The 12,729-nt window shown below is 38.7% G+C and overlaps 1 pseudogene; it reads left to right on the top strand.

Moving 5' to 3' along the window:
- Positions 1–8,303: 8,303 nt before the first annotated feature.
- On the top strand, positions 8,304–9,481 carry LOC148195860 (uncharacterized; annotated as a pseudogene).
- Positions 9,482–12,729: the final 3,248 nt, after the last annotated feature.

Here is a 12,729-nt window from a genome sequence, read left to right as displayed (position 1 = left end):
CAGCATCCCCTCCATCCAATGCCTGCTCCAGAGACACCTCTTCTCCCGCTGCTCACACCCAAAGGATGATCATTGCAGAAGAAAGAACACCAATACATACAAAACACAAGCACACAACAGGGTAAGCTAGTTTAAACAAAGATTAATCATATACTCATTTACTAAGTTTCATACAATCATACTTATTCATTCACATCCCATAAACTCTTCACACATGACACCACACTGACTTTGACTGTCCGGACTTAGAATGATTGTCGAGCTATGACGGGTTGTGCACTCGTGGTGGTTTATACTGCTTTGTAAAGCCATTGCCAATGGGTTTCACCCTACCACACTCATAAGACCTCCTGCTACTCCTCACGACATGGATCAATCCTCTCTACTTGAGAATGAAAGACCATTGGAGTTTCAGAATAACCACCAAGACTGAGCTCCTCCATTTATTCTAAACATACTTGAATCTCAACAAGAGAATTCACTTTGAATCATAATATAGGGCACCACCATGTAACCTCTCCATGAGGTTCATGGAATTACGTCCATCAACCATACTTTGAAATCACCAACTTTCAGTTTGGAACACAACTTACAACAATAATTAGTGATATAACATAATACAACTCAAACATACTTCATAAGGCACTCAATAGTTCATTTAANCAACAAGTAAGCAAGCACAAAAATCAAAATTATGCAAAAATAGCGCTCAGTGGTAATTGGCGCTAAGCAACGATCAATATTTTTCTGCATAATGGCCATAACTGGCCTCTAATCTCAACCCACATGCATTTTTCCTAGTTCCAGACCTTAAGCCAGCAATTTAATCGGTCCAATTTCAATCAATCATACAAAATCATGCTTTAAAAACTTTAGAATGTAAAATGCATGTACTTAATTGGGTGGAGATGCTTAATGAGTGAAGAATGCTCTATAATTGTGAGGAAATCAAACCCTAACAGCAATGCTCTCAGAAAACCCAAAGTTGGATGGAAGCTTGATGTAAAAATGGGTGGAGAAAGGGATTTTGTGAAGAGGGATGAAGGGAAAAGTGGAGAGAATCCTTTGGAGAGTGCTTGGGAAGAATGGAGGCTGAAAGTGGTGGCCTAGACACGCCCTAAGGTTAGAAAAATACCTAATGGGCCAAACCCCGCTGAGCCCAACATTTTAAAAACCCAAACAGAAAATCTACAGTGTTCGCGCTCAGCAGTAGCTGGCGTTGAGAGGCAGGCGCGATACCTAATCTCCTTCTTCCAAGCTTGCCCTAAGCGTCCATCACCAATGCCTCTCAACTTCAACTCTCAATTTTTCAAATCTCATATATTTTCCACTCACTCCATACACTCTCACTTAATCAATGCACTTAGTTTTTCACACCACTCAATAATTCAACAATCAATCCCTATAATGCAACTAGAATAAAACCAAAACAAACACACAAAGATAAATTCAATCAGCTGGGTTGCCTTCCAGGTAGCGCTTGTTTAACGTCACGAGCCTGACCCAAAATCTTCCAATACCCATCAGTAGGTACTCTTCCACCTAACATCCATCAGTAGATGTTAATCCTTTTTACCAACACCCATCAGTAGATGTTAATCCTTTTTACCAACACCCATCAGTAAGTGTCTGATAACATAGTATCCTTCAGTAGATACTTAATCACCTAGGATCCATCAGTAGATGTTATGCCATGAAGTCTCATAACAAAATAATTCAATGTTCCAAAGTTTTTAAATTACATCACCAAAATAACAAAATTAAAGAAATTAATGTTCTCAAATCACTCGGGTGCCTCCCAGTAAGCGCTCTTTTAACGTTATTAGCTTGACCCAATAAAGCTCAAGTTTCATCTTTAGTGTCAGTGTTCTTCTTGCTTTCATCACACCAACTCATCAATTGCTTCCGGTCCCCCTTCTTGACTCTTCTTGAATATGGAGCTTCAATTTCTATCACTCCATTCTCTTTGAAGTCTTTCACAGCCCATAACTTGTTCTTGAATCTTACCGATGTGCCAAGTTTGAATTGTGCATCCATCAAGTCATCATGAACCATCCTTCCTTTGTCATCTTTTTCTTCTTCCCTAACTTGTGACAAGAAACAACTTTTACCTTTGATGACCGACTTTGCAGCTTTAGGGCTAGTCACCTTCTCTTGAATACGCTGCTCAACTTTGAAGACATTAAAGACCACCTTTTCTTCTTGGTCTTGAAGAACTATCATCCTATCATCCACATTAATGATTACTTTTGTCGTTTTCATAAACGACCTTCCAAGAATAATTGGGATCTTCTCATCTTCCTCCATCTCCATCACCACAAAATCCACCAGGAATTTAAATTTGTCTATACAAACCACAACATCTTCCGCTACACCATAGGGTGTTTTAATGACCGATCCGCCATAAGCAAAGTCACCTTTGTTGGCTTGACTTCAAGATCTCCAATCCTTTCGAGCATAGATAAAGGCATTAAATTAATGCTTTACCCTAAATCAATTAAGGCCCTCCTTATATTCTCCTTCCCAATGACGCAAGGAATAGTAAAACTTCTTATAGCTTTCACTTTTGGAGGAAGTGGTTTCTTCATAATAACACTGCAACCTCCCTTTTCATCCATAGTCTCCTCATCTAAATATCTCTGTTTCGTGAGGAATTGCTTCATGTGCTTTGCATAAGCAGGAAAGTACTGTAGTGTTTCGGTCAAAGGTATAGTAATCTTCAATTGCCTGAAGAAATCTTTAAAACACTTATATTGTCTCTCTTTCTCTATTTTATCTCCTTAGGATAAGGAAGAAATTTTTCACTTTTCTCAAAATTTTTCTCTCCCCTCTTCTTTTCTTTCTCTTTTCTCTCAACCTCACCTTTTCTCTCTTCTTTTTCTTCTCTCTTATCTCACTCAACTCTCTCTTTTTTCTTGTTCACCCTCTCATCATGTATACTCACAATAGCTTTACACTCTTCCTTAGGGTTAACCTCAATATTAGCCCCAAAACTCCTGTCAGGCATATCCTCCAACTTAGCCATTTGGCCAACCTGTATCTCTAAATTTCTAATTGCAGCTTCAATGCTCTTGTGGTTAGAGATATTCACCTGTATAAATTGTTGAAGAGATTATTCTAGCTTTGTTGATCTCTCATTTAGCGCAGATACTTGTTGCAATAGTGATGGTTGCTGTTGTGGTCTATTAACTTGTCCTGCTTGTCTAGCTTGTCCATTTTGACCTTGACCCATGCTTGGGTGAGGTTTTCACCCTTGGTTGAAGTTCCCTTGGCGATATTGGAATTGATTTTGAAAATGATTGCCCATAAAATCGACATCTTCTAGAGCCTTCATTGGAAAAGCACATTGACCATTGTTATGGTCACCACCACACAATTCACAGAGTTGTTGTTGAACCTGTGAAACGTTCTTCAACTCCTTTGGCAACTGAGCGAGTGTCTTTGTCAAATCTTCAACTGTTGAGTTATGATTTTATTTTGTGCAAGCAAGGCATCTTGAGATTGCAATTGTAGGACTCCTTTCTGATGAGGTGGAGCTCCTCCTTCACTATGCATCTCGTTGTCATTAGTAGTCATGTTGTCTATCAATTCAAAAGCTTCCTCTAGAGTCTTGCATTTGATATTATCTCCAGTTGAGGCATACACAAGAAAACAAAACTCTAGAAACAATTGTTAGCACAAAAAGATAAAAAGATAAAATAAAAAGATAGAAAAAATAAAAATAAAGTCAAAGCTAATCAATAATGACACAAATAGAATAGTTAAACCACAAGTCCCTGGCAACGACACCAAAAACTTGTTAACACTTCAGCAAGTCTACCGAATCGTATCAAGTAATATTAAATGATAAGACCAAGTATCGTTTTTGAAGAGACTCAAGGCCTAAACAGTTATGTGATTTCTTGATTAAATAAGACTTGTAAACAAAATTGTTGTGTTTATATTACGGAAAAGTAAACATGAAGGCAAGTGTTGATCAATTGGATTGAAAGATGCAAAAGTGATTGATGTAAAATATGGAAAGATTATGTTGTTGGGGTTTTCGACTTATCCTATCCACTCTCATGTATTTATGAATTCATCTTTCTTCATTAATGTTAATGCCACTTTCTAATTTACCTTAAACCCGATGTCTCGGTGAAGAAAGCCTAATCCTAATTACTAGTTCACAATGTCTTGTCTCCCTAGCAATTAACCATGCATTACATTCGCACAGAAGCTTAAAAGCAACCGATCCTCTTATTCCTATATCTAGGTAATATTGCTTTTGGGAGAATTTCACCATATGTAGATTTTTGTCATATGTGTCCATAGTGACAAAATCAATAATCATGCAATTGAATGAGTTAAACAAAGCATGCATAGAGTATAGAGGAAAAACCCTAACAATTAATGAAGTAAAACAAATATAATGAAGAATCAATTCAATACATGAGAGTTTCAAAGGATTACATTGTTTCCCCAACAATAATGGAGGTTTAGTTCACCATAGACATGGTGAAACTAGAAGAAAAGAATGAAAAGAATGAAAGATAGAACCCTAAAAGTTGAAGATCGGAGCTTCCACATCCAAAATCCGCCTCCAAGGGGTGAAAGGAGTGTAATTTCGCCTCTTTCTGTCCAAAGATCCCAACCCTAGGTCGACTAAACCCTTATATAGTTTATTAAAAATACATAAAATTGGCCCAAGCCCAAGTTAACAGCGCTCAGCGGTAGGAATTGCGCTCAGCGGTAAGTACGACACTTCAGAATGACGCTCAGCGACGACGCTCAAGTTTGAGATAGTGTACTCAATAGCAGATTCTGGCGCTCAACGGTAGAAATGCCGCTCAACGGTGCCTGCGATACTTGGATTAGCCCTCACCGGTGGCGCTTAAGCGTCAGACAGAGAACTTCAACAGCAAGCGTGTCGTTCAGCGGTGAAATGGCGTTGAGCGGTAGCTGCGTTTCTTCTTTTGTTCAATTTTCCTTCCTTTCTTGAGTCCAACTCCTTACTCCTTCAACTTCTTCATCCAATTCATCTTAATTCCTGTCAAAACAAGGAAAAACAATAATAAAACGTATCCAACTCTCTTACTTCCACAACTTAAAGCAAAAGCATGATTTCAAGCTAGTTTCTAAGTCATAAAGGGTGTTTTTGATGTCAAAATTAAGTATAAAAATAATGGTTTTTCAATCGTTATCAACTCATCAATTAATTTTTCTTCCTCTTCATTGAAGTGTTCACAAGCATCAATAAGAGTTTTTTCTAACGGAGAAGAACAACGTACCATCTTCTCTTGCACCATACAAACTTCATCAAGCATATCAAATTGGAAACATGCTTTATCATCTTTAGGGTGTGTCATGGCTTTGAATACATCAAAATTCACTTCTTCATCTTGAACTCTTACTTTAAGTTTGCCATTCTCCACATCAATTAAAACTCTAGCAATCTTCATAAATGGTCTCCCTAAGATGAGAGGCACATCTCCATTCTCCTCCATATCCATTATGACAAAATCCACTGGGAATACAAATTTGTCTAACTTCACCAGCACATCTTCAACCACCCCGTACAGGTATTTAAGAGACCTGTCCGCCAATTGGAGTGCCATTCTAGTAGGTTTGAGTTCCAAACCTTCAATTCTTTTGAACATAGCGAGCGACATTAAATTAATGCTAGCTCCCAAATCAATTAATGCTCTTCCAACTTCCAACTCTCCTATGGTACACGGAATGGTGAAGCTTCCTGGATCTTTAAACTTAGGAGGTAATAATTTTTGTATGATTGCACTGCAATTACCTTGCACTTCAATGGTCTCATTTTCAATGTATTTTTGTTTCTTTGTGAGGAGCTCCTTCAAAAACTTTTCATACGAACGCATTTTTTGCAATGCTTCAGAGAAAGGTATGGTAATCTCCAGTTTTTTAAAAATCTCCATGAACAGCTCCAGCTGTTTTTCTTTCTCCTTCCTTGAATAAATCTTTGGATAAGGAAGTGGTTTGTCAAAATCTCTTTCTTTTTTTCTCTCACCTACCTCTTCTTTCTCTCTTTCTTTTTCTCTCTCATCTACCTCTTCTCTCTTTTTTTCTTTCTCAACCCTCTCTTTCCACTCAAGTGTTTCTTTCCACTCTCATTTTCATTCTATTTTCTCTCTATTTTTCTTTCCTCTAACACTTTGCCACTTCTTGTAACAATAGTTTTACACTCTTCTCTCAAATTACTTTTCGCATTCTTCTCACAACCCTCCATCTTGTTGACCAATTGCCCAATGTGCATCTTCATACTGTTAAATCTGCCTCTACATTCTTACAATAAGAAACACTCATTTTCATGAATTGCTGGAAAGTCTCCTCAAGCTTTGTGGTTTTCTCAATTGGAGTAGGTTGTTGCTGCCACTGTTTCTGCTACCTTTGAACCATTGAAATATTATATATCTCTTATGGTAATAAACAAAGCTTCTTTGTCACTTCTTCCAACTGTTAAGTTATGATTTTATTTTGAGCAAGCAAGGCATCTTGAGATTGCAATTGTAAGACTCCCTTCTATTGAATTTAAGTTCCTCTTTCACTATGCATCTAGTTGTCATTAGTATCCATATTTTCTATCAATTCAAAAGCTTCCTCTAGAGTCTTGCATTTAATATTACCTCCAGCTGAGGCATCTATCATCAACTTGGTTTGTAAACCAAGACCTCCAAGGAAAATAATGACTACTGTTGCTTTGTCAAAGCCATGAGTGGGCGTCTTTCTCAACAAGCTCTTGTATCTATCCCATGCTTGACCTAGCGTCTCCTCCATGCCTTGTCTAAAAGAAGAAATTTCTTGCTTCCCTTTGTTGACTTTGGATTGTGGGAAGTACTTGTTAAGATACTTTGAAACCACGACTTCCCATTCAGTAAAGTTATCCTTCGGGAAAGAATTCAACCATAGCTTTGCATTGCCTCCCAATGAGAAAGGAAACAAGCTTAGCTTTATTGCTTCATCTGGCACACCATTGATCTTCACAGTGTTGCAAATCTCATTGAATGTGGTTAGATGCTCATATGGACTTTCATGTGATAACCCATTAAATTGGTTGCTCTTCACCATATCAACGCCGGTTTCACCTCAATGTTTGCAGCATTGACCCTCGGCCTAGCAATGCTATTAAAGTGATGGGGGTCAACAACACTGGTGTAATCCGCCAGAGAACGTCTACCATTGTTCTCTTCGACCATCTCTTCAGTACTTTGGTTAGATCTTTGTGGTGAGGGTTGTAGAAGTGTCTCCGGAGAAGGAAATAATTCTCTAGATGTTTAGATTCTCCTTCTCCGTCTACTCTCGTCCAATACTTCAAGAAGAGGTTCCGAAATTTTCTTGCTCCTAGTTCGAATTGTATCCTGCATACACAAGAAAACAGGACCCTAGAAACAATTGTTAGCACAAAAAGATAGAAAAGATAAACTAAAAAGATAACAAGATAAAAAGATAAACAAGATAAAAAGATAAAAAGATAAAAACAAAAAGATAAAAAGATAAAAAGATAAAAAGATAAACAAAAAGATAAAAAGATAAAACAAAAGATAAAAAGATAAAAAAATCAAGACAAAGCTAATCAATAATCACACAAATAGAATAGTTAAACCACGAGTCCCCGGCAACAGTTCCAAAAACTTGTTAACACTCGACAAGTGTACTGAATCGTATCAAGTAATATAAAATGGTAAGACAAAGTATCATTTCCCAAAGGACTCACGGCCTAGACAGTTATGTGATTTCTTGGTCTTACCATTTATTATTACTTTGGGAAACGATACTTGGTCATACCATTTATTATTACTTGATACGATTCGGTTACACTTGCCGATGGTTAACAAGTTTTTGGCGTCGTTGTCGGGGACTCGTGGTTTAACTATTCTATTTGTGTGATTATTAATTAACTTGGACTTGATTTTTATTTTTTATTTTATCTTTTTATTTTATCTTTTTGTTCTTTTTATCTTTTTAGTTTATCTTTTCTATCTTTTTGTGCTAACAATTGTTTATAGGGTTTTGTGTTCTTGTGTATGCAGGATACAATTAGGACTAGCAACAAGAAAACTTTGGAACCTCTTCTTGAAGGATTGGACGAAAGTAGAAGGAGAAGGAGGATCCGAACTTCCAGAGAACTATTTCCTTCTCAGGAAACACATTTACAACCCTCACCACAAAGATCTATCCAAAGTACTGAAGAGATGGCTGTAGAGAACAACGGTAGACGTACTCTAGCGGATTACACCACTATTGTTGGCCCTCATCACTTTAATAGCATTGCTAGGCCGAGGGTAAATGCTGCAAACATGGAGGTGAAACCAACGTTGATACAATTGGTTAAGAGCAACCAATTTAATGGGCTATCACATGAAAGTCCATATGAGCATCTCACCACATTCAACGAGATTTGTAACACTCTAAAGATCAATGGTGTGCCAGATGAAGCAATAAAGCTTAGTTTGTTTCCTTTCGCATTGGGAGGCAATGCCAAGTTATGGTTGAATTCTTTTCCAAAGGAAAGCTTTACTGAATGGGAAGCCGTGGTTTCAAAGTTCTTAAACAAGTACTTCCCACAATCTAAAATCAACAAAGGGAAGCAAGAAATTTCTTCTTTTAGACAAGGCATGGAGGAGACGTTAGGTCAAGCCTGGGATAAATACATGAGCTTGTTGAGAAAGATGCCCACTCATGGCTTTGATGAAGCAACTGTAGTCATTGTTTTCCTTGGAGGTCTTGGTTCACAAACCAAGTTGATGCTAGATGCCTCAGCTGGAGGTAATATTAAATGCAAGACTCCAGAGGAAGCCACTGAATTGATTGACAACATGGCTACTAATGATAATGGGATGCATAATGAAAGAGGAGCTTCAATTCAACAGAAGGGGGTTCTACAATTGTAATCTCAAGACGCCTTGCTTGCACAGAACAAAATGATAACTCAACAGTTGGAGAATTTGACAAAGACACTTGCTCAGTTGCCAAAGGAGTTAAAGAATGTTGCACAGGTTCAACAAAAATTTTGTGAACTGTGTGGTGGTGACCATATCAATGGTCAATGCGCTTTTCCAATGGAGGCTTTAGAAGATGTCAATTTCATGGCAATCAGTTTCCATACCGCCAAGGGAACTACAACCAAGGGTGGAAACCACACCCAAGCATGGGTCAAGGTCAGAAATGACAAGCTGGACAAGCAGGACAGTTTAATAGACCATAGGAACAACCATCAATATGGCAACAAGTATCTGCATTAAATGAGAAATCATCAAAGGTTGAAGAAACTCTTCAACAATTTATTCAGGTGACCATCTCCAATCCTAAAAGCACTGAAGCTGCAATTAGAAATTTAGAGATACAGATGGGCCAAATGGCTAAGGATTTGAAGGATATGCCTAATAAGTGTTTTGGGGCTAATACTGAGGTTAACCCTAGGGAAGAGTGTAAAGCTATTGTAAGTGTAGATGACAAGAGGGTGGATGAGAAATAGAGTGTTGAGTTGAAAAAAAAAGTGGAGAGAAAAGAAGATATAATAGGTGAGGATGAGAAAAGAGAGAATGAAAAGAAGAGGGGAGCGAAAAAAATTGAGAAAAGTAATAAAATTCTTCCTTATCCTAAGGGGAGTGAAAAGATTGAAAAAGAGAGATAATATGGACGCTTTAAAGATATCTTTAAGCAATTGGACATTACAATACCTTTGAATGAAACATTGCAACAAATTCCAGCTTATGCAAAACACATGAAGCAAGTCTCCACAAAGAAGAGATATTTAGATGAAAAGGGAGATTGTAGTGCTATTGAGAAGAAGCCACTTCCTCCAAAAGTGAAAGATCTAGGAAGTTTTACTATTCATTGCGTCATAGGGAAGGAGAAAGTAAGGAAAGCCCTAATTGATTTAGGATCAAGCATTAATTTGATGCCTTTATCTCTGCTTGAAAGGATTGGTGATCTTGAAGTCAAACTAACAAAGGTGACTTTGTTAATGGCGAATGGATCTTCCAAGAAACCTTATGGTGTGGCGGAAGATGTGATGGTTTGCATAGACAAACTAAAATTCCTGGTAGATTTTGTGGTGATGGAGATGAAGGAGGATGAGAAGGTCTCAATCATTCTTGGAAGACCGTTTATGAAAACGACAAAGGTAATAATCAATGTGGATGATGGGATGATAGTGCTTCAAGACCGAGGAGAAAAGGTGATCTTTAATGTCATCAAAGAGGAGCAGCAGATTCAAGAGAAGGAGGCTAGTCATAAAGCTGCATGTATGGATGCACCCGTGACTAGTTCAAAAGCTGCAAAGCCAGTCTTCAAAGGTAAATGTTGTTTCTTGTCACAGGTTAGGGAAGAAGAAAAAGATGGCAAAGGAAGGAAGGTGCATGATGACTTGATCCAGGCACAACTCAAACTTGGTACACCAGTAAGATTCAAGAACAAGTTGTGGGTTGTGAAAGACTATAAAGAGAATGGAGTGTTAGAAATTGAAGCTCCATATTCAAGGAGAGTCAAAAAGGTGGACCGGAAGCAGTTGATGAGTTGGTGTGATGAAAGAAAAAGGAACACCAATAGTGAAGATGGAGCATGAGCATATTGGGTCAAGCTAGTGACGTTAAAAGAGCGCTTAATGGGAGGCATCCTAGTGATTTGAGAACATTAATTTCTATGATTTTGGTTATGTAATTTTATAAACTTTGGGACATTGATTTATGTTGTTTGAGATTTCATGGTATAGCATCTAGTGATGGATACTAGGTGGTTGAGTATCTACTGAAGGATATCAGGTTTGTTTACACCTACTGATGGGTGTGGGTAAGAAAGATTTGCACTTACTGAAGGGTGCTGGAGGATTTTGGGTCAGGCTCGTGACGTTAAACAAGCGCTACCTGGGAGGCAACCCAGTTGATTCACTTTATTTGTGTTTGTTTGTTTTGATTCTGCTTTAGATGCATGATAGGGATGAAATGTATGAGTGATGTGAAAACATAAATGCATGAGGTGAGTGAGAGGCATGAGTATAAGACACCTAGGGCAAGCTAGGAAGAAGGAGAGGAGGTGCCGCAAATGCCGCTCAGCGAAAATTTCCGCTGAGCGCCAACACTGCAGAGTTGGGTGGACTGGTTTGGTTCAATTGGGCTCAGCGGGAATGGCCCATTTGGGTAATTTTATACCTAGGGTGCGGCTTTGCTTCTATTTTCATATCTCACTCTTCCCACACACTCTTAAGCACTCTCCAAAGAGTTCTTCTCACTTTTCCCTTCTTCCCCCATCACAAAACCTCTCTTCCACTCACTTTTGCACCAAGTTTTAATTCAAGTTTGGCATTTGGTGAGAGCATTGTTGTTGGGGGTTGACTTCTTCACATTCCTAGAGCATTTTTCACTCATTTAGCATCTCCACCCAAGTAAGTACAAGCATTATTTTTCCATTCTAGGTTTTTGAAAGCATGAATTGGTATGAACATGGTTGTCTAAGCATGATTCTTGAGGAATTTTGATTTTTATGCATGATTAGATGAATTAACTGTTGTTTGGAACGATTAAACTGCTGGATTTGGGTCTGGAACAAGGAAGAACACATGTGGGTGGAGATTAGGAGCATTTAAACAAGATTGTGAAAAATCTGTAGAATTGTCGCTCAGCGGAAATTTCCCCTGAGCGCAATTCTAACAAAATGTTTTTTCTTACTTCTTTTGGCTGCTGACTTGCTGTATAAGTTGCGCTGAGGGGTTTTGATTGCCCTCAACGGTGATAGGACTGATCTTAAGGTGTTGTTTGTGGTTTTCTAATGCTTAACAATATGCCTTGTGGTTTTGTGAATTGTGTTTGATGTAGGGATGACCTCTTCATCGGGCAAGAGAATCAAGACTATAGGATCCAAGAGGAAGGATAAGGAGCCAGAACGCTCCTATGCCAACAAGTTCCTATCTTGCAAGCATGAGCGCCACTTTAAAATTGTCCAAGATAGGAGGCTACTGATGGAAAGGAAGGCTGGACTAATACCTGACTTTGCTCCACAGTTTGGGGAGCAACTGAAGAACAGGAACTAGGGGAGGCTAGCCACTAACCCTGCACCAGCTAACATAGCAGTGGTGAAAGAATTTTCACCAACGCAAGAAGGTTCAGTGATCATCCTGCTGAGGATTATTTGAGCTATGTTAGAGGACACGCCATTCGGTATGACCCTGATTCCATTAATAGATTTTTAAATACTGAATGGGTTGGTGAACATGTCAATTTGCGCTCAATATGGAAGAAGGAGCAGACTTTGGGGATGTGGAAAGTGTGCTATGTGTGTCTGGTGGACACTTTAAGAGAAACAAGAATGGTGTTGTAGTGACCATCAGGAGAGTTGATCTAAATCCTCTAGCAAAGTATTGGATGGCATTTTCTCATGCTAACATCCACATGTCTCAGACATAACTGTCAGCAGGGCATTTCTCTTGTACTGTGTGCTTAGAGGGATAGCATTAACATTGGCCAAGTCATAGCTAATGAGATACAGGTGTGTGCCAACACTATGAATAATAAAGCACCTCTGGAGCATCCCTATCTGATTACACACTTATGTGAGCTAGCTGGGGTGAATATCTCTGCTCCACCATTTGAGAGGCCTAGGAAAGCTATTGATGAGGCCTATTACAGACAGTATAGTGGAGGTGATGAGGCAGCTCAGCCAGTACCACCACGCTGTCCTCGTAGAGGAAGAGGAGCCCCATAGGGCCACGCATCTGCAGAGACTCCA

The sequence above is a fragment of the Vigna umbellata genome, chromosome 7 (genome assembly GCF_029865625.1).
Source record: "Vigna umbellata cultivar VRB3 chromosome 7, Vumbellata_1.0, whole genome shotgun sequence".
NCBI classification, from domain to species: Eukaryota; Viridiplantae; Streptophyta; class Magnoliopsida; order Fabales; family Fabaceae; genus Vigna; species Vigna umbellata.
The sequence above is the reverse complement of the archived record's forward strand: the minus strand, read 5'-3'. Positions and strand labels throughout refer to the sequence as shown.